At 43.8% G+C, this 19486-nt stretch overlaps 1 pseudogene; it reads right to left on the minus strand.

The window, feature by feature from the left end:
* Positions 1-7432: 7432 nt before the first annotated feature.
* On the minus strand, positions 7433-8217 carry LOC141620122 (APO protein 3, mitochondrial-like; annotated as a pseudogene).
* Between the last annotated feature and the right edge of the window lie 11269 nt (positions 8218-19486).

Here is a 19486-nt window from a genome sequence, read left to right on the forward strand (position 1 = left end):
TTTTTTTTATGGCATTTTTTAGATGTGGAATTGAGAGTTGAGACTATATGGAGGGAAATGAAAGAAGGCAAAATATTCAATTCTGAATTAAACAACAATATTGTTTTCATAATGAAAATGCCATATTCTTTCTTAGCTCAATATGCTTACTCCTATATACAACAGTTGTATCATATCAATTCGTAAGCAGGCAAAGTCTCTTCTTACACAAGACCTACTACTCTTCTTAATGATTATTTATGGGTCCCCTTTTTTGGTAAAAAAATGTGAACTTCATCACATAAATTCAAAGGACAATTAAGAAAAACGTCTAGGAAATATTAGCAGATTAATATTCTATGACAAGCTAGATACACTCAGTTACCTTGCTTGATACACTCCTTTACCTTATTAGATACACATCTCCGCCAAGTCAGATACACTTCTTTAGATTGCTAGATACACATCTTTGACAAGGTAGATACACTTTTTAAAGTTACTAAATACACTCTTTTAAGTTACTAGATACATATTTTTAACAATCTAAATACACTTTTTTGAGTTGTTAGATATCTTTAACTAGTTAAATATGTACTCTTTAATCACAAATTCTCATTAAAGACGGGCACTATCGTCACAAATTGAAGACGGATAGTATATAACTATATACTCTCTATATACACTCAATTTAAGACATGAAGTACAAAGACACCAAAGGCTCGTCCATTCAAACACAGATTGAGCATCTCATTACAAATTATCTCATCCTCAAATATCTATCACAAACATTCTCAAAAATAAGTATCTAACTCAAAACTCAAACAAATGAGCATGTATATCTAGGACTAGGAGTATTAATCACCTTATCCTCAACTTTTCATCTTTCTTCATACATCATATCACCTAACCACCAACAATTTAGCAGAACATAAGTCCCATTTCAGCACAATTGATAGCTTACACTCTCTTCAAGCATAAATTCATTCGAAACATCAAGCTAATTCTAATGTTCTTTCCAACCAGACCAAGTGAAAAAACAGTTGCAATCCTGACAGTGTAGCCAATCTTACAAATCTTTCAATTATCAAAAATAAACCAACCGATTTCAGAATCACTTTCACCGATGATGATAGCTTACATTCAAACATTCAGCTATCATTCCTGCAATCTAAGATTTCTTTTAATCCACCCAACACTCACTTTCACCAATGAGGATACCCATTTGATTGATTATACAGCAGATGGTGGCGGCGGACATTCGCATAATAAATTAGCACAGGACCATTTAACCAATTTGGATACCTATCTGCAAAGTTTAAACTACCTATAGTATGTTACAGTTGAATATGGTGAGAATTCAACCATTTGATCATTTGGGGTAGCTTTTAAAGCTGTGAATTGAAAACTTGCGCCAAACTTGTGATCCGCTTTTTAGCTCGTAAGCTATGTTAATTAATCGGAAGGAAGATACGGTAGAAAATTTGAAACCATCTATATGGATAGAAAGCATAAGACAAAATGACATGACCAGATCAAGCACCACACCGAAACCCAAGCCGAATCAAGCTAAATATGGTCGTTTTAGTTTGAGCCCTACGAGTTCCATGTATCTCAGGTGAACATCACCACCGTACTGACCAGAATCCGCCGTGCTTACGAGCCCAGCACCACCGTGTTCGCCGGAGATGCACCTATCTATTATCGGCGTCATGGTGCACGACATCGTCGGCGGCAGCAGATCGAGGGTGGGAAGAGGAAGAGAAGGAAAGAGGCCGATATGATGTCTGTCGATGGCAGAGTTAACGGAGGTGTCGCCGGGAGAAATGGCGTCTGTTGGCGGTTGCCGGCGGTAGCTGGTGGTGGTGAAGGTTATGGTTGGTGGAATGCTTGTTGAAAATAACATTGGGTTATGAATTTTGGGTCGTATGTGAGTTATACGAGGTTGGGCTTTTGAGTGGATAATAAAATTCAGCCTTCTATAAAGTAGTTAAAGATTCGATTTAAATCTGCACCGTCTTTAGTTAGACCGACTCGAATATATATATATATATATATATATATATATATATATATATATATATATATAGAGAGAGAGAGAGAGAGAGAGAGAGAGAGAGAGAGAGAGAGAGAGAGAGAGAGAGAGAGGGTTATAAGCGCCTTACATCTTATAGTCCTGAAAGTCTTATAAGGACCTTAGGATGGAAGGGATGGAGGGATGAGATTACATCTCATTCAAGGGTCACAAATGAACCTCCCTAATCTCCCTCCCTAACTATGTATAACTCCTCCTAATTTTGTATAACTCTTCCACCATTCTAATCTCCCAACTCACTTCCTCATTCACTCATCCTCTCTCATTTCTCACATTCACTCTTTCTCTCTCATTTTCTTCCCACCCTCTCTAAACAAAAACAAAAAACCAAACTGATAAAAAAAAAACCAAACTAAAACAACAAAAAAAAAACCCAAAACAACCCCTCCTCCAAACACCACACCCGACCCACCTGCTGTCCACCACCACCCCACCACACACCACACTCGACCCAAAACCCGCCAACACCACCAGACCCGCCAACACCACCGACATCAGCAACAACAACCAACAACAACAACAACCCGCCAACAACAGCAGCATCAACAACAACCAACAACAACAACACCGACATCAACCCACAACCCCTGCGCCAACACCACCAGACCCGACGCCACCACCCACAACCCCTGCCGCTTCACCTTTTTTTTCAGATCTGAAAAAAAGACGGGATTGTTTTCGGGTTTTGATTTGTTTTTCGAGTGTTTTTTTTTGTTGATGTCGTTGGTGTTGTCGTTGGTGTTGGTGTTGTTGATGTCGTTGTCGTTGTCGTTGTCGTTGTCGTTGTCGTTGTCGTTGGTGTTCAATGAATGTCCCCTCTTCCTCTTCCTTTCTCCTTTTTCCTTTTTTTTTTTAAAACAAATTTTCAAATTTTTAGATTTGATGCATGCCTCCCTTTTCGTGTGTTTTGTTTTCAGCCTCCCAGATCTTTGTTTTTTTTTAATTTTTTTTTTTAATTTTGTTATTTGGTTGTTATTATTACGTATTTGGTTTTGTTATTGTTTTTCGGTTTTTGTTATTTGGTTGTTATTGTTATTTGATTTTTTTTTTCAGATTTTTTTTTTTATTTATGTATATAATTTGTTATTGTCATGGGTCATTCATACTATTAACCTTTTTTGTTTTTTTTTTTTAGATTTTAGATTTGCTTTAGGATTTGAGGTTGTTGTTTTTTTGTGATTGTTATTTGGTTTTTTGTTTTATTATTATTATTATTGGTATTTGGTTTTTATTATTGGTATTTGGTTATTTGTTATTTTTCAAGTTTTTTTTTAAGTTTCATATTTTGGGTTAAAGTTATACAATAATCAAAATAGAGTTATACTGTTAATGTCTAAAAGTTATACATTGTATAAATTAAAGTTACACAAATTTTGAACTAAAGTTATACACTGCGTGCATTAAAGTTATACACACGATATATAAAATTTTTTGTTATTTCAGATTTCGTACAACTTCAGTGGTCATTGTGTACAACTTCAATGCCCTTATGTGCAACTTCAGTGATCATTTATTTCAGATTTTAGATATATATTGTTTTTGGTTTTTTGTTTTTTTTTTTTGTTTTTTAGTTAAGAGTTGTTTTTTATGGGTTTATTTTTTACTTGTTTTTGTTTTTGTTTTTTGTTTTTTATAAAAGTTCACTATTTGCGACTAAAGTTATACCCTTAAAACGTTAAAGTTATACTATTTACGACTAAAGTTATACTCTTAAAACATTAAAGTTATACTATTTACGACTAAAGTTATACACTTTTTACATTAAAGTTACACTACTAACATCTAAAGTTATACATTGTATAAATTGAAGTTATACAACCATTCAAGTTTGTTTTGTTGGTTTTTTTGTTTGGTTTGGTTTTGGTTTTTTTTTTTGTTATTTGATTTTTTTTTTTTGTTATTTTTTTTTTTTTTTTTTTATTATTGGTTAATTTTTTATTATTGTTATTGAAGTTTTTTTATTGTACTTTTTTTACTTATTGGTTTTTTTAATATCATCTTCTTATGTGTTGTTTCAAATTTGAATTTATAGTTCTAAAGTTATACAATTTTGAACTAAAGTTATACAAATTTAGACTAAAGTTATACAAAAAATGACTGAAGTTATACTCTTATGAAATAAAGTTATACAATTTTGGACTAAAATTACACAAATTTGGACTGAAGTTATACAAATAAGGACTAAAGTTATACAAATAAGGATTAAAGTTATACAAATAAAGACTAAAGTTATAAAAAAACTGACTAAAGTTATATAAATAAGAACTAAAATTATACAAAAACTGACTAAAGTTATTTAAAAATGGGCTAAAGTTATACAAATATGGACTAAACTTATACAAAAATGGACTAAAGTTATACAAAAATGGACTAAAGTTATACAAAAAATGACTAAAGTTATACAAAAATGGACTAAAGTTATACAAAAATAGACTAAAGTTATACAAAAATTGGACTAAAGTTATACAAAAAATTGACTAAAGTTATACAAAATTTACACACATTCCTACTGGAGTTATACATTCATTGAGTAGAAGTTACTCATATCGTTACTAGAGTTATACATTTACTGAGTATAAGTTATACATTTACTGAGTGGAGTTATACGTTTAGTCCATATTTGTATAACTTTAGTTCATTTTTGTATAACTTTAGTCCATTTTTGTATAACTTTAATCCATATTTGTATAACTTTAATCCATATTTGTATAACTTTAGTCCATATTTGTATAACTTTAGTTCATTTTTGTATAACTTTAGTCCAATTTTGTATAACTTTAGTCCATATTTGTATAACTTTAGTCCATTTTTGTATAACTTTAGTCCATATTTGTATAACTTTAGTCAATTTTTGTATAACTTTAGTCCATTTTTGTATAACTTTAGTCCATTCTTTGTATAACTTTAGACCACCAAACTACCACTACAAAACGAGATAATAAAGTTATTTTTTCAAAATATTAAAATTAACTTATTATATGAGATTTATTTTACCCAACATTTTAAGAAAAAAAATGAAAAAAAAAGCGAGAAATGAGAAAATAGATAAAAAAAAAAAACCAAGAATAAACAAAATAAAAGACAACAAAAATAACGAATGAAAAAAACACAAGAAAAATAACGAATGAAAAAAACAACTCAAAACATAAAAAATAACACCAAAACGAAAAAAAAAAAAAAAAAAAGTTCCGGCGACGGTGGGGGTTGGCTGCGGCGGTGGTTGTGAGACGGTGGGTCGTGGCGGTGGGTGGTGTCGGGTGGGGTGGTGGTGTAGAGGAAGAGAACTTTTTTATTTGTTTGGATTTTTGATTTTTTGGGTTTTTGATTTTTTGGGTGTTTTGGGTTTTTTTTATTTATTTGAATTTTTGGGTTTTTTATTTATTTGGATTTTTTGGGTTTTTTTTTTGAGAGTTTGAGAGAAGAGAGAAGTGAAATGTGTAAGATGAAAGAGAAATGGATGAGTGGAAAACAAATATATAGTAAATTAGTGATTAATTAGAGTGGATTAGTGAAGGAGGAGAGAGATGGTGAGATTAGCTATTAAACACACTTTTTTGGGCTTGATCTTGGCCATCCATTTTCACCATCCAATGGCCCTTAATAGAACTTAGGGACTCAATACATATACTTGGCCTTAGTTGATCTCTTCTCTCTCTCTCTCTCTCTCTCTCTCTCTCTCTCTCTCTCTATATATATATATATATATATATATATATATATATATATATATATATATATATATATATATATATATATATATATATATATATATAGAGAGAGAGAGAGAGAGAGAGAGAGAGAGAGAGAGAGAGAGAGAGAGAGAGAATTAGGATCACATGAGTTCACCCTATCTTTTTGAGTCCGTGAGTCCATGATACAATATCACAACTTACAGTTTCACACGTTATACTAAACAATATCACAACTGAAAAAAAAAGTTTTTGAAAAAAAAATTCGAAAAAAATAATCGTGATATTGTTTTTTAATACAATATCACATGTTATACTAAACAATATCACATCATACATTAAATTTAAAAAAAAAAAAAAAAAAAAAAAAAAACTTCTTCGAAAAAAAAAATTTGAAAAAAAAATCGTGATATTATTTTGTAATACAATATCACACGTTATACTAAACAATATCAAAATTTAAAAAAAATAAAAAATAAAAAAAATTTTAAAAAAAATTCGAAAAAAAAAATTCTAAAAAAAAAATTAGAAAAACAAAATTTCGAAAAAAAAAAATTCGTGATATTGTTTTGTATAGTGCGTGATATTGTTTTATGGACTCAAATATATAGGTGGATTCACAGGATCTTACCTATATATATATATATATATATATATATATATATATATATATATATATATATATATATATATATATATATAGAAATAGGATCTCGTGCGAACTTACGAACTAAATAAAAACCATCAGATTAAACCATATCAACGGTCAAGATTAAAAAGTCCCTAAACTCAATCACTCACTCACCCGTAACTATTCCCCATCACTTGAACACACCCATTCTGCCCTCCCCTTACCAACTGATGCTAGCACCGACTTCCGATTGCCTCCACCGTCGGCCGTGCGGTCGCTAACGATGTCTATGCTGTCGGATTTCCGATGGATTTGAAGCCCCTCTATCTGTGTTCCTCTTTCAACACTCATATGAAGTCTTGACCATCCACTTCGTGAATGTCGCCGGAGATCGAACACCACTCCGTCGTCAGTATCAATTAGTTTCCGCGCGGTAAGGCCTCCATTTTTGGTTAGTTAAAGAGGAAGTGCGAAGTTCTTGGTGCACTTGTTTTTTTGTTGAACTTTATGATTTTAAGTTGTAGATCTACAACAAATGAAGAGGTATTTTAAAAATATAAGTACGCTGGAGTTCATGTCGAAGAATTCCGAGCCGGAAAACGTTCCCGTCGACCAAATAAAACATAGTTGGTGTTAAAGATGGTGGAGGTCAGGCGGTTATGAGCGATCGTGGTTGCGGTGGTGCACGGAAGTGGAATGGCTGGGCATGTGGAGGTGTGCTATTTGTCAGGGTGGTGGTGGTGGTGGTATTTTTGTTGTTGTTGGTGGTGGTATGGTGTTAGGCGCTGGTACTGGTGAATGTGTTGTGGTGATATGGGAGGTGGATACATAAAGCAGCACCCCAGATACACATTGTGTTACTTGTAGATATTCATATTGACTTGTGTATCCGAAAGATAAGAAGTCGCCAACCTGAATTTGGGGGCTGATTTGAGTAGTTGTTGTGGTGAGAGTACTCGACGCCGACGTCATCAGGTGGTTGATATAGGGGTAGTGGTGGTGTAAGGTGGCTATGTTGATGTCAATTAAGGGGAGCGCTAGCTAAACATTCACGCCAGGGGAAGAGGATGGTGGTGTTAAAGTGCTGGATACATGTATTACACCTCCAGATACACATATCAATGCATCCTGATACACATATGAAGGCGCGCCGGCCTGCACACACAACTCTATCACGGCCGGAGCCTTTCCATAGTACCTCTTTAAGTTATTGCACAGAGGTGGACCTGACGGGTCTCGAACATGCCACACATAGTTAGGACCCACAAGATCATCGAGAGTTGCCTCCTGCCAGGCGTGCATACCATCACGAGACTAGTGTTTAGACGCCTTGCACAACCTGACTTTGTGTCCTTTCGAACCCACCTGAACTTCAGGGCAATATCCACATGTCCATACCGAGTATTTCTCCATGATCTTTCTCACACCTGATAACATCTCAACCCAAGAGGCCATTGTCCCAATGCTCAACTCCTTCAAGTTTCCCCCTCCTCAGAGTTCAATTGTACCCACGAATTAATCTGGTGCTCAAAACTATTAGCACTATCTTCGATTGAATCCACAGTTTCCTCACATTGTGCTTCAAAATCTTCAATCCTTCCCTCAATAGAGTAAACTGGTTTCGTTCTTCGTTTTGCAGGATACTTCTCGAGATTAACACCAGCTTGTATACAGAGCTCCAGAACAGCAGGAATTCGTGGAAAATTGAACCTCACTTTATGGATAACTCTGGGGTTTTTAACACGGTCAAAGAGATGAAAGCATTTGGGAAAATCAATTATGTCGTTTACGCCTCCTCTTATCCATTCATAAAAATATAAGATCATTATCAAGAGAACGATCAAGGGAATGCTATCATTAACACATTCATATGTAATTTGACTAAATAAGGATGACTACTTATAGTTAAATGAACTCTCATTTGGAATACACTTTTTAGATTTCTAGATACCCTCTTTTACCTTGCTAGATACACACATTTCTACCATACTAGATACACTTCTTTACTTTGCTAGATACACATCTCTGACAAGCTAGATACACTATTTTATCTTGCCAGATACATATTCCTAGATGCACCCCCTTACCTTGCTAGGTACACTATTTACATTGCTAGATACACATATTTCACAGGCTAGATACACTCCTTGAGATATCTAGATAGAGATCTCTACCTTGCTAGATACATATTTATGGCATGTTAGATACACTTCCTTAGATTGGTATATACACATGATATTTTTAAATTATGGGAGAATTAAGATATGTTTTAATTCCACTGAAAAGTGAAATACATGTACTAATTTATAATGTACTAATTGATAGGAATAATCTCACCTTTTACATGTCTTCTTAAAATGGTCTCGCCTTTAAACTTTGGATCTTTGATGAACCTGTTCGCGGCTGACTTGTTTGGTTTTTGATGCCATAGGACACTGCACTCGAAGACTATCCTTGTTTTGTGTATGAGTGCAACACAACTTGGGATGAGATTTGTTGCTAACTACATCAATTTATATTTAGACAGTAGGTTATTACAAATAAATTTATATTTTGATAGTACTCTACCCAAAATTTTCTAGTATACATACATTTAGCGCGTTAGATACACTCCTTTAAGTTAATAGATACATACTGTTCCGGGTGTAATTCCAGAGCAGGTGTTTGTTACCACTCGTAGCTAGTAGAATGATGTCCTTGCTTGAATCCTCCTTGCGGTCTCCTGAAACGATGAACAAACTGAGGGCTCGGCTTTGGCCGAGCGTACTCACTCCGACGCTCAAGTCAGTAAACTTAGAGAGAAGTTGTTGTAACTTGGCTAAGAGTGTATTGTAGAGAGATAAGCAAGATATTACCAGATGAACAGTGGTTATTAGGTCAATTTGTGGATCCTTTCCTCAATGAAGGTTGAGGAGTATTTATAGGCTTTTACCTTTTGTCACGTAGTGGCCAAGTGGCTATCAGGTGAAAAGACTGTTATACCCTCGGCCGATGGACCTGTGGCAGGCTCGCCGAGGGTCTTGGATATGAGTACGCGGATTTGTGTCCCGGCTGGCCAGTTGTCTGGCCGAGACCCAGGTGACAGGCCGATGGGCTTCACCGGCTAGACTGTCTAAGTCGTTGACTTTGCTGTGAATACCCTTGACCTTGCTCAATGTGTTGACTTGGTCAGCGGTGCAGAATATGCCCCATCAATTTGCCCCCAGCGTAGTCTATGCCGTGGTATGGGCTTCGATGTATGTGAACGTATATTCTGCGTAAGTATTTTTGCAAAATTTTTGGTATCGGCTTCTTCTGAAGCATCGGCGTGGTTCTTGTTAGGCCGTACCATATATCCCCCCTCCACATGGATGCGTAAAGGGTATCCGATGTGGGAAATAATATGACGCTGGCCGAGACCAGGGCTGAGAGTGCCGGTCACTTTTGATTGCCCCCGGCCGGTGCTTCCTGGCATGGTCGATCATGTGGCCGGCGGAGAGCAGGTGCCTAGGGATTTGTTGAGGGAGATGAACAGGCGAAGAGATGTGAATGGGCGTGTTGAATACGCTTGGTAACTGTAGCATTGATTGACATTCAACTGTTGCGTCGATTGACATTCAACTGTTGCATGTCTGACACGTGTCCGCTTGCTGATTGGTTGACGCTTCATGGGCTGTGCCCTGATTGGTCCTTCTTCATGGGCTTTTCCCTATAAATAGGGTAAGTACTCCGTGATTTTGGCCATTACTTTCATTTCCTCAAATTTTCAAAAATTCTCCCAAAATCTTCCTCTCTTTAAACTTTCAAGGGCTTTCTATTCTTCCAATCTTCGGTCTTCGATCCGGCGAGTGTATTTCTTCAAGGTAATCAAACAAATTTTCTTTTATTTCGTTAGTAATTTGCGAACATGTCCTCTGTTGATGCCGGGGCTAGTACTTCTGCGCCGGGGTTCCCGTCGCGCTTTGACGAGGAGGAGATATTAGAAGCCGTCCCGTTAAGGTTTGGGGGCCCTAGGTCTCCCTCTCCCGCTGTTGGTCTGCCCCTCCTGGAGGAGTTGGAGGATGAGGATGATGACGATGATGAGGGGGCTCCCGTTGATGGTGGAAGGACGATTAATCCGGATCATGGTGAGGCCTGCACGACTGGCCTCGACCGTGCATTTACAAATAAATTCGCAAGCAGTTCCGGAGAGACTCTTTTCGGAGATCATTTCTCCTTCGGTGAGGGGTATAAGATTGTTATCCCTGAGGAGGGTCAGGCGGTCTGCTGTCCTCCCCCGGGTCATATTGGCGTGTATATTAGGCATCGGAGTATGGGCTCGGTTTCCTTTGAATGAGCACGTCATGGCCATTATCAAGGCTATGAACGTCGCCGTGGCCCAACTGCACCCGCTGGCCATGAGGACGATAGTCGACTTTGTGTGGATCTGTCTTCTTAGGGGGAGGTCCCATCGGTTAACTTGTTTCGCCGCCTCCATAGTCTTCGGCCGTCAAAATCCGGCAAAGTGGGGTGGTACAGCGTACGAGCGGAGCGGGCTACGTCTCGTGAACAAACTCACTTCTTGCAAAGGCGGCAAGGGCGATGGGTGTACGTCCAGTGCCGGATGACTACCCATTGCCTCGGTCTTTCCGAGCCCCGTTCACTTACGGTGTGAGACCGGGACGAGTATGAGAAACACATCACCGGGGTAGCAAGGTTAAGATGGACGCTTCGTTTGTCCCCCTTAATGCGGATGAGAAGCGGGCGTGGTCATTTGATGCTAAGGAGGGATGGCTGCCCCGACTCGATTATTATCCAGGATGAGTGCTATGCCGCGTCGGCCTCATACCGGCCCTCAGCTGGGGTGAGTGGGGTCGGTGTGAGGCCCACCTTTGCTTGTTATGTTTCTTTTTCAGAGCGTTGTTTTACTTCCTTTATGTAACTCTTGTTTGATTTCTTGCAGATCGGTTTGGGCGGGATCTGTCTGAGAAGGACTTGAAGAGGATAGGGCTTGACAAGGACGGGAAGGTTGTCAATCTGCGTCCTACGGCCGATTCGAAGATCGCAGGCTATCCCCCAACGAAATCATGGAGAAGCAGACTAGGGGATTGGATCAGGAGACGGCCCATGCACGGGTTCTTGTGGGCGTGCCGAAAAGATCGAAGAAGGCGGCGTCCAAGTCGGCGGCGGTTTCAACGCCAACTCCCTCTTCGCCCCCGGTGGTCCAAAAGGATCATGTGGAGGTGATCAACATTGCGAGGAGGAGGTGACCGCTGCTAAGGTGGTGACCGCCGCTAAGGTCCCTTCTCCGAAAAGAGGAAAGACCCACCGTCGCTTCTACCGATCCGGAGAGAAGCTCGCCTCTACCAGACCCCTCCAAAAAGAGGGTCCAAACTGGTACGGATCTAACTTGTGGTTCGGATTTAGCCGGTTCGTTGGCGTTCACGATGACAGACTTTACGATGTGCCAATGCACGGTGACATGGATGCCCTGTGTAAAATTTTTGTAGATACATCATCGCAGCGTCGGCGTTCTCACCGAACGGCAAGCAAGGGGAAGCGACTGAAAAGACGATTGAGAAGGCGGGTGACAAGAATGTCACCGTTGACTCCTCACCCCAGAAGGCTACTCCTACCGAGCTCGTGGCGGAGGGTGAGAGAATATATAAGAGGTTGGGGAAATGGAGCCGTCTAGCCGCCTCCCTCATCATGGAGCAGGAAAAGGCCGTGGCCCAATCCCGGGCCACGGATTGCAAAGCTCAAGCTTGATCTCTCCGCCGCGAGAGGGGAAGCCGTAAGGCTAAGCTGGATCTTCGTGTTCCGAGAAGCGTGCGGAGGAGGCCGAGAAGCCGCTTGAAGGCCGAGAGGGCCAAGGTTGAGGAGGCGATGGCGCCACGGCCAAGATGATGGAGGAACCGGAGAGGTATAAGGGTGCCTATGACGCCGTGGTTGCCAAGAGGGACGAGTGGGAGGATCGGTTCCAGAAGCGGGAGGAGGTGCTCAGGAACACACAGGCTATCCTTGCTCAAAAGAGAAGGATGTTGACATGCTTCAAGATGATCTCCTCCCTAAAATGTGCGTTCAATTCCGGGACCAGGCCGAGGAGGCGGCTAAGGAGGCAATCAGAAGGCTCGACCCCGACGGCACTTTCCCGTGGGATAAATATGACCAGCTCCTGGACGAGATAGCTGAAGCTGCGCGGAATGGCTGCGCCGAGAAGGCGGAGGCGACGAAAGCGGCTCGGAGAAGCGTTGGCCAAGGCGGCGTATGATGCAAAGGAGGCCGAGAAGGAGGCTGAGAGGCAAAAGGTGCCTGAAAATGTCGAGCCTTCTCTTGAGCCGGCCACCGCAGATGCTGCTGCCTCTGATGGAGGGGAGCAACAGGCATAGGGAGACGGGCGGTCGTCACCAGACTCACCCGGCATCTCGGATAGCCTTAGCTGTTCGGGGGCCAACTATTGAGCCTTTCCTCCCTGCCATCTTTTGGCGCTTCAATTGACATGCTTGTAACCTTTTGCTTTTCTTTTCCCTTGTTTGTAAAAACTTTCTTGGTAGGTTGTGTTTAGGCTTACCCCTATGGGGACGGCCGTCGTCTGTACTCTTCTTACAACTCTTTTAACAAAGTTTATCCTTTTGGCCTTTGGCTTGGCCGAGGCATTGATCAACCATCTTTGTTTGTCCTTTTTGCGTTATTAATTGAGTGCCTTCGTTTTTACCTTTGGTATGGCCGAGGCAGTTCGAATGTATATCTCAACTGCGTAACGTCTTTGGTGTATTGACCGGTGCGTCCCCGTCGCTCTCGGCAAGTTGCGGAGGTAACGGGGTTCGGCTCGATAGCAATTCTTCTAGCGTACGGTCATTGTGTCCCCGTCGCTCTCGGCCAATTGCCAAGGTAACGGGGTTATGGCTCGGTAGCAATTCTTCTAGCGTACCGGTCATTGTGTCCCCGTCGCTCTCGGCCAATTGCCAAGGTAACGGGGTTATGGCTCGGTAGCAATTCTTCTAGCGTACGGGTCATTGTGTCCCCGTCGCTCTCGGCCAATTGCCAAGGTAACGGGGTTATGGCTCGGTAGCAATTCTTCTAGCGTACCGGTCATTGTGTCCCCGTCGCTCTCGGCCAATTGCCAAGGTAACGGGGTTATGGCTCGGTAGCAATTCTTCTAGCGTACCGGTCATTGTGTCCCCGTCGCTCTCGGCCAATTGCCAAGGTAACGGGGTTATGGCTCGTTAGCAATTCTTCTAGCGTACCGGTCATTGTGTCCCCGTCGCTCTCGGCCAATTGCCAAGGTAACGGGGTTATGGCTCGGTAGCAATTCTTCTTTTTGGGTGGCGATTATGGAGGACAGGCACTTGGATGGAAAACTTGGTTGTTTCTTCATTTAAGATCACGCGTTGGGGTGTCCACATTGGGTTTGGACACCTCCGCCGCTATACAAAGTACTTTCTTAAGTTGTCGGTGTTCCAATGGCTCATCAAAGGCACACCCTCCATGTCCGTCGGCCCGGTATGTACCCGGTCTCATTTCTTCAATCACCTTATAGGGACCCTCCCAGTTGGCCGTTAGTTTACCGTGAACATTTCCTTTGTTGGTGGCGGCCGACTTTCTTAGGACTAGATCTCCTACTTTTAAGTCCCTCTTGTGGACTCTTGATTTTGTAGGCTCTTCTCATCCGGTTTTGGTATCTTGTCAAGTTGAGGCGTGCCGTATCTCGGCTTTCTTCGACCGAGATCCGGGGAGGCTTTAAGGCCTTCCTCATTTTCGACCGGATTAAAGGTAGCGTTTCGAATGTCGGCACCGTCGCTTCAATTGGTAGGACTGCTTCGGATCCGTAGACTAAATGGAAGGGAGTGTACCCCGTTGCTTCTTTCTCGGTGGTCCGTAGGGACCACAGGACGCCGGGTAACTCATCGGCCCATCTTCCTTTAAGGTCTTCCACTGTCTTCTTCAAACCGTTGAGGATTGTCTTATTGGCTGCCTCCGCCTGTCCGTTGCTCTGTGGGTGGCAGACGGAGGAATACGCATACTTGATGCCAAGCTCTTCTAACCAGTTCATTATCAGGTCACTCCAAAATTCTCGGCCGTGGTCAAATACCATGACTTGGGGCAATCCAAAACGGGTTATAACATTTTCCCAGATTACCTTTCTGACGGCCGCTGTGGTCTTTGCCGGTACTGCTACAGCTTCAACCCATTTGGTGAAGTAATCAACGGCGACGATTAGGAACTTCCTTCCTCCGGAGGCCGTTGGAAACGGCCCTAGCATATCCATCCCCCACTGTGCGAAAGGGAGGGGGCTAAGCACCGGTTGTAGGTCTCGGGAAGGAGCATGTATCACCGGGGCATGCATCTGACAGTTCGTGCACTTCTTGGTCTTTGTTCTGGAGTCTTGAAGCATGGTGGGCCAGAAGTAGCCGGCTCGGAGAGCTTTGTGGGCTAGTGTTCATGCCCCCATGTGGTGTCCGCATATGCCCTCGTGAATCTCTGTCAGTATTAGCTCTGCGTCGGTCGGGCCGACACATTTCAAGAGTGGTCTTATTACGGACCTTCCGTACGTTCCCCTTCGAATACCAAGTACAGCGGAGATCCTTTTGAGCTTAGCCGAGAGATTGCGGTTATCCGGTAACTCACTTGTGAGTTTGTATTTCATTATCGGAGTCATCCACGTCGTCTCGGTTTCCACGTCCCCTACCATGCCGATGGTCTCAGTGATGCTCTTCGCATTCCTGATGTCTACAAGCACGGTTCGGCTGACGTTTTTGACGGTTGAGCTGGCAAGCTTTGAGAGAGCGTCGGCTCGGTTGTTCTCGGACCTGGGGACACATTGGATTTGGAAAGATTTCAATTTTGCTATGTCGGTTTTTACCCTTTCCAAGTATCTCACCATCCCGTCATCCCGAGCCTCAAACTCTCCTCTGATTTGGTTAGTAACCAAAAGTGAGTCTGTCTTCAACACAATGTGTTCTGCTCCGCGCTCGGCCATCTCGACTCCGGTTATCACCGCTTCGTATTCGGATTCGTTGTTGGACGCCGAGAAGGTAAATTTCAAAGCGTACTCAAACTCGTCTCCGTTTGGGCTGATGATAAGGATGCCGGCTCCCGAGCTGTTCGTCGTGGAGGAGCCGTCGGTGTAAACCTCCCATACACCTGGGTTTGGCTCTTCTTGATATGTGCATTCGGCCAGGAAATCTGCAAGTGCTTGCCCCTTTATCGAAGGCCTTGGTTTGTACTGAATGCCGAAGCTGGGAGAGTTCTACCGCCCATTTGATAAGCCTACCGGATTGTTCGAATTTCTCCAAAGCTTTTTCCAAAGGCTGGTCGGTTAGGACCGTCACGGGATGAGCGTCGAAGTAGGGTTTTAACTTCCTTGCGGCGACGACGACGGCGAAAGCTGCTTTTTCAATTAGCGGGTAATTTCTCTCGGCGGGCAGCGGTGTATGGTGACAAAGTAGATTGGGTGTTCTTGTTTGTCTTCTTCCTCGATGATCACGGCACCGACCGTGGCCGAGGTAACTCGCTATGTAAAGGTATAGTGTCTCCCAAGCATCGGCCAGACGAGTTGGGAGAGTCCGAAGATGAGCTTTTAGCCGCTTGAAAGCCGTGCTTTGTTCCTCCCCCACTGAAGTCTTTATTCCCTTTCAACACTTTGAAGAATGGGGTACTTTTGTCGGTGACCGACCGAGAGATGAAACGGGCGAGAGCCGCCATTCTCCGGTCAAGCATCATAACCTCTTTTCGATTCCTTGGTTCCGCAGATTTAGGATTGCTTGGACTTTAATCGGATTAGCATCAATGCCTCGGCACCGACGAGTACACCGAGGAATTTACTGCCGGACACCGAAGTTGCACTTCATTGGGTTGAGCTTCATCTTGTATTTCCTTAGCGAACAAAACGTTTCCGTAAATCGGCCGGGTGCTCATTGTCGGACTTGCTTTTCACGATAGCGTCGTCGACGTAAGCCTCAATGTTTCGCCCTTTTTTACTTTGGAATACTTTGTCCACCAGTCTGGTGTACGTTGCACCGGCGTTTTTCAAACCAAACGGCATCATTTTGTACATGTATGTGCCGTTCGCGGTGATGAATGCGCATTTAGGCATGTCCTCCTCATCCATGAATACATGGTGATATCCTGAGAAGGCGTCTAGCGGGCTCGGCATGGTGTAGCCCTGCGGTGGCGTCGATTAAGCTATCTATCCGGGCAAAGGGTAACAATCCTTGGGGCATGCTTTATTAAGGTTGGTAAAATCTACGCACATTCTCCATGCCCCCGATGATTTCTTCACCATTACGACGTTGGCTAACCACTCAGGATAAGTACAAGGCATAATAAAGCCTGCTGCTAGTAATTTATCTACCTCGGCTTTGATGGCGTCATCTTTCTCGGCCGAGGAGTTTCTCATCCTTTGCTTGACAGGGCGAGCGGTGGGGAGTACGTTTAACTTGTGAATGATTACCTCCCGGCTCACGCCCTGGCATCTCGGCCGCCGAGTAGGCGAAGACGTCTTTGTTTTCCTTCGCGAGATCTAGGAGAGCGGCTCGAACTTTGGCTCCAAGTCGACACCGATAGTCACGGTGCGGCCTGGGTCAATCTCTACCTCCTCGGTCTCCGCTCCCTCTACCATGCCGACGGTGGTATCCGTGTGTTTGCCACCCTGTCGTAAGGATGGGCTCTTCCCCTTTTCTGATTTCTTCGCCGCTTTAAAGGATTGCAGGTTGCACCCTCTGGCGGATACTTGGATATTGACCACCTCATCGGTCTCGTTCTTCGAGACGAGCTTATGCGCTTCCCCCCGGTCCGAGACATACATCAATGTCAGAGCCCGGATGGACATCACCGCGTCTACCTCACTCAGGGTGTCTCGGCCTATGAGGACGTTGTAGGCGGATGATCCGTCAATGACCACGAATTCCGACATAACGCTCTTGGCTGCACCTCGCTCTCCGAACGTTACTGGCAGCCTGATTGCCCCCAGGGGTACCATGCCGGCCCCAGAGAAGCTGTACAACGGGCTGGTGCAGGGGGTCAAGTCCTCAACCTTCAGACCGAGGCTAAGAAAGCATTCCCGTACATAATATTTGTGTAAGCGCTGTGTCAATTAGGCACCTCTTCACCAAGTGGTTGGCTATGTCCAGGTGGATTTGTCGGTGGATCGCTGTGAGGTGCGACGACTCCTTCGTAGTCCTTCTTCCCGATTGTCATATCGGGGACGTTGGAGGCGGGGGTTACTAAGTTGGGCACAAAGTTGATGGCTTGATATAGCTCATTCAGGTGCCGTTTGTATCCACGAGTGGACTCGCCGCCCTCGTTGCCCCTGATGACGACATTAATTACTCCTTTCTGTTCTAAGACGGGTTTTTTATTTGATCCGCCGGCATCTGCTCTTCGGCCTCCGGCAATATATTTGCCTAGGCTTCCCTTCCGGATCAGTTCCTCAATGGCATTTTTCAGATGTCGGCAATCGTTTGTTAAGTGGCCGGTGTAGCCGTGGTACTCGCAATATTGGCTTGTGTATCCGTCGCCCCTTGGCTTAGGGGGCCTTTCCCACTTCTGACCTTCGCTTTTGCTCGGAGCGAAGACTTGCGGCGGATACAACCGGGGGTGTGATCGTCAATCGCTTTCGGTAGTGAGGTGCCGAACTCCCCGCGCCCGCCGAGTTCATTTCCCGGCGGACTTGTCGGACCGTGACTTATTGTCGTCGCTGGGGCCTACCCAGGTCTTGTGGTAATCTTCTACCTTGATGGCCTGATCGGTCATCTTCCTGGCGGCGTCCAGGCCCAAACCCCCGTGCTTGATGAGCTCGTCTTTTAAGTTTCCCTTTGGGAGGCCCTTCATCAGTGCGAAAGCCGCAAGTTCGGGGTTGACTTCTCGAATCTGCCTTTGGACCTTGCCGTCGAACCTCTTCATATAGCTTCGTAGAGACTCGCCCTCCTCCCGCTTGATAGTCGGGAGGTCCGACGTCTCCACGACCGTCCTTTTGTTGCAAGAGTCTTGGGCTAAGAAGGCGTCCTTTAGGTCGGCGAAACAAGATACCGAACCGTCGGAAGCCCCTTGTACCGGTTTTGAGCCATCCCATGCGAGTCGTTGGGAAGACTCGGCACAGACCTCATCAGCTGCTCCCATACCGACATGTAAGACTCGAAAGCCTCGGCGTGGTCGGTCGGGTCGTCATTGTCTCCTTTATATGTGAACGCCGGCAACTTCGGACTTGGTTGGCACGGCGGTGTCAGGACATAATCACCGAGGGGTTTGTTTGACCACGTGTCGGATGACACGCGGCGACCGACTCCTCGCGTTCCTAGTCCGGCTTCTCTCCTCGTAGCGGGAAGGACTTCTTCTCCGGCTCGGGCTTCTTCTCGGCTCTCTGAGTCGGGCCATTGGCTAGTTCCCCGGGGTGTGCCTCGTCGGTGTTGCGGCGGCGATGTCCTCTCTCGAGTACGAGAAGGACTTACGTTTACCACGACCACTTTGGGCTCCTCCGGCGTCTTGGTAGGGTCTGCTTCCCCGGTGCTCGTTCAAGTTTCTTGGAGTCACGTTCAGGCCTGGCCTCTGGGACGGCTTCCGCCGCTCGTGTCGGCGTGCCTATGTGGCCGGTGTACTCCCATTAGGTCCGGGAGTGTCTTCGATTTTGCTACGTCAACCACCCGTCCCATGATGGTGACCTGGTTGGCGGACGGCGGTGTGTCCGGTATTATCGGCATTCGAATTCGGTTGGACTACTCATAGGTGGAGGGTTGTACTACTCGAGAATGATGAAATGTATCATCTTGGTAGAATGTGGCTTCGTCGGTTGCGACTATTTCTTGTTGTTTCGACATCTTAGCTTTTTGGGTGGGTTTTTTGTGTTTTTGTTTTTGTTGTTTGGGAATGAATGTGACTAGCTTCTAGTTTGTTTCCCCACAGACGGCGCCAATTGTTCCGGGTGTAATTCCAGAGCAGGTGTTTGTTACCACTCGTAGCTAGTAGAATGATGTCCTTGCTTGAATCCTCCTTGCGGTCTCCTGAAACGATGAACAAGCGAGGGCTCGGCTTTGGCCGAGCGTACTCACTCCGACGCTCAAGTCGGTAAACTTAGAGAGAAGTTGTTGTAACTTGGCTAAGAGTGTATTGTAGAGAGATAAGCGAGATATTTACAGGATG

The sequence above is a fragment of the Silene latifolia genome, chromosome X (genome assembly GCF_048544455.1).
Source record: "Silene latifolia isolate original U9 population chromosome X, ASM4854445v1, whole genome shotgun sequence".
Classification (NCBI taxonomy): domain Eukaryota; kingdom Viridiplantae; phylum Streptophyta; class Magnoliopsida; order Caryophyllales; family Caryophyllaceae; genus Silene; species Silene latifolia.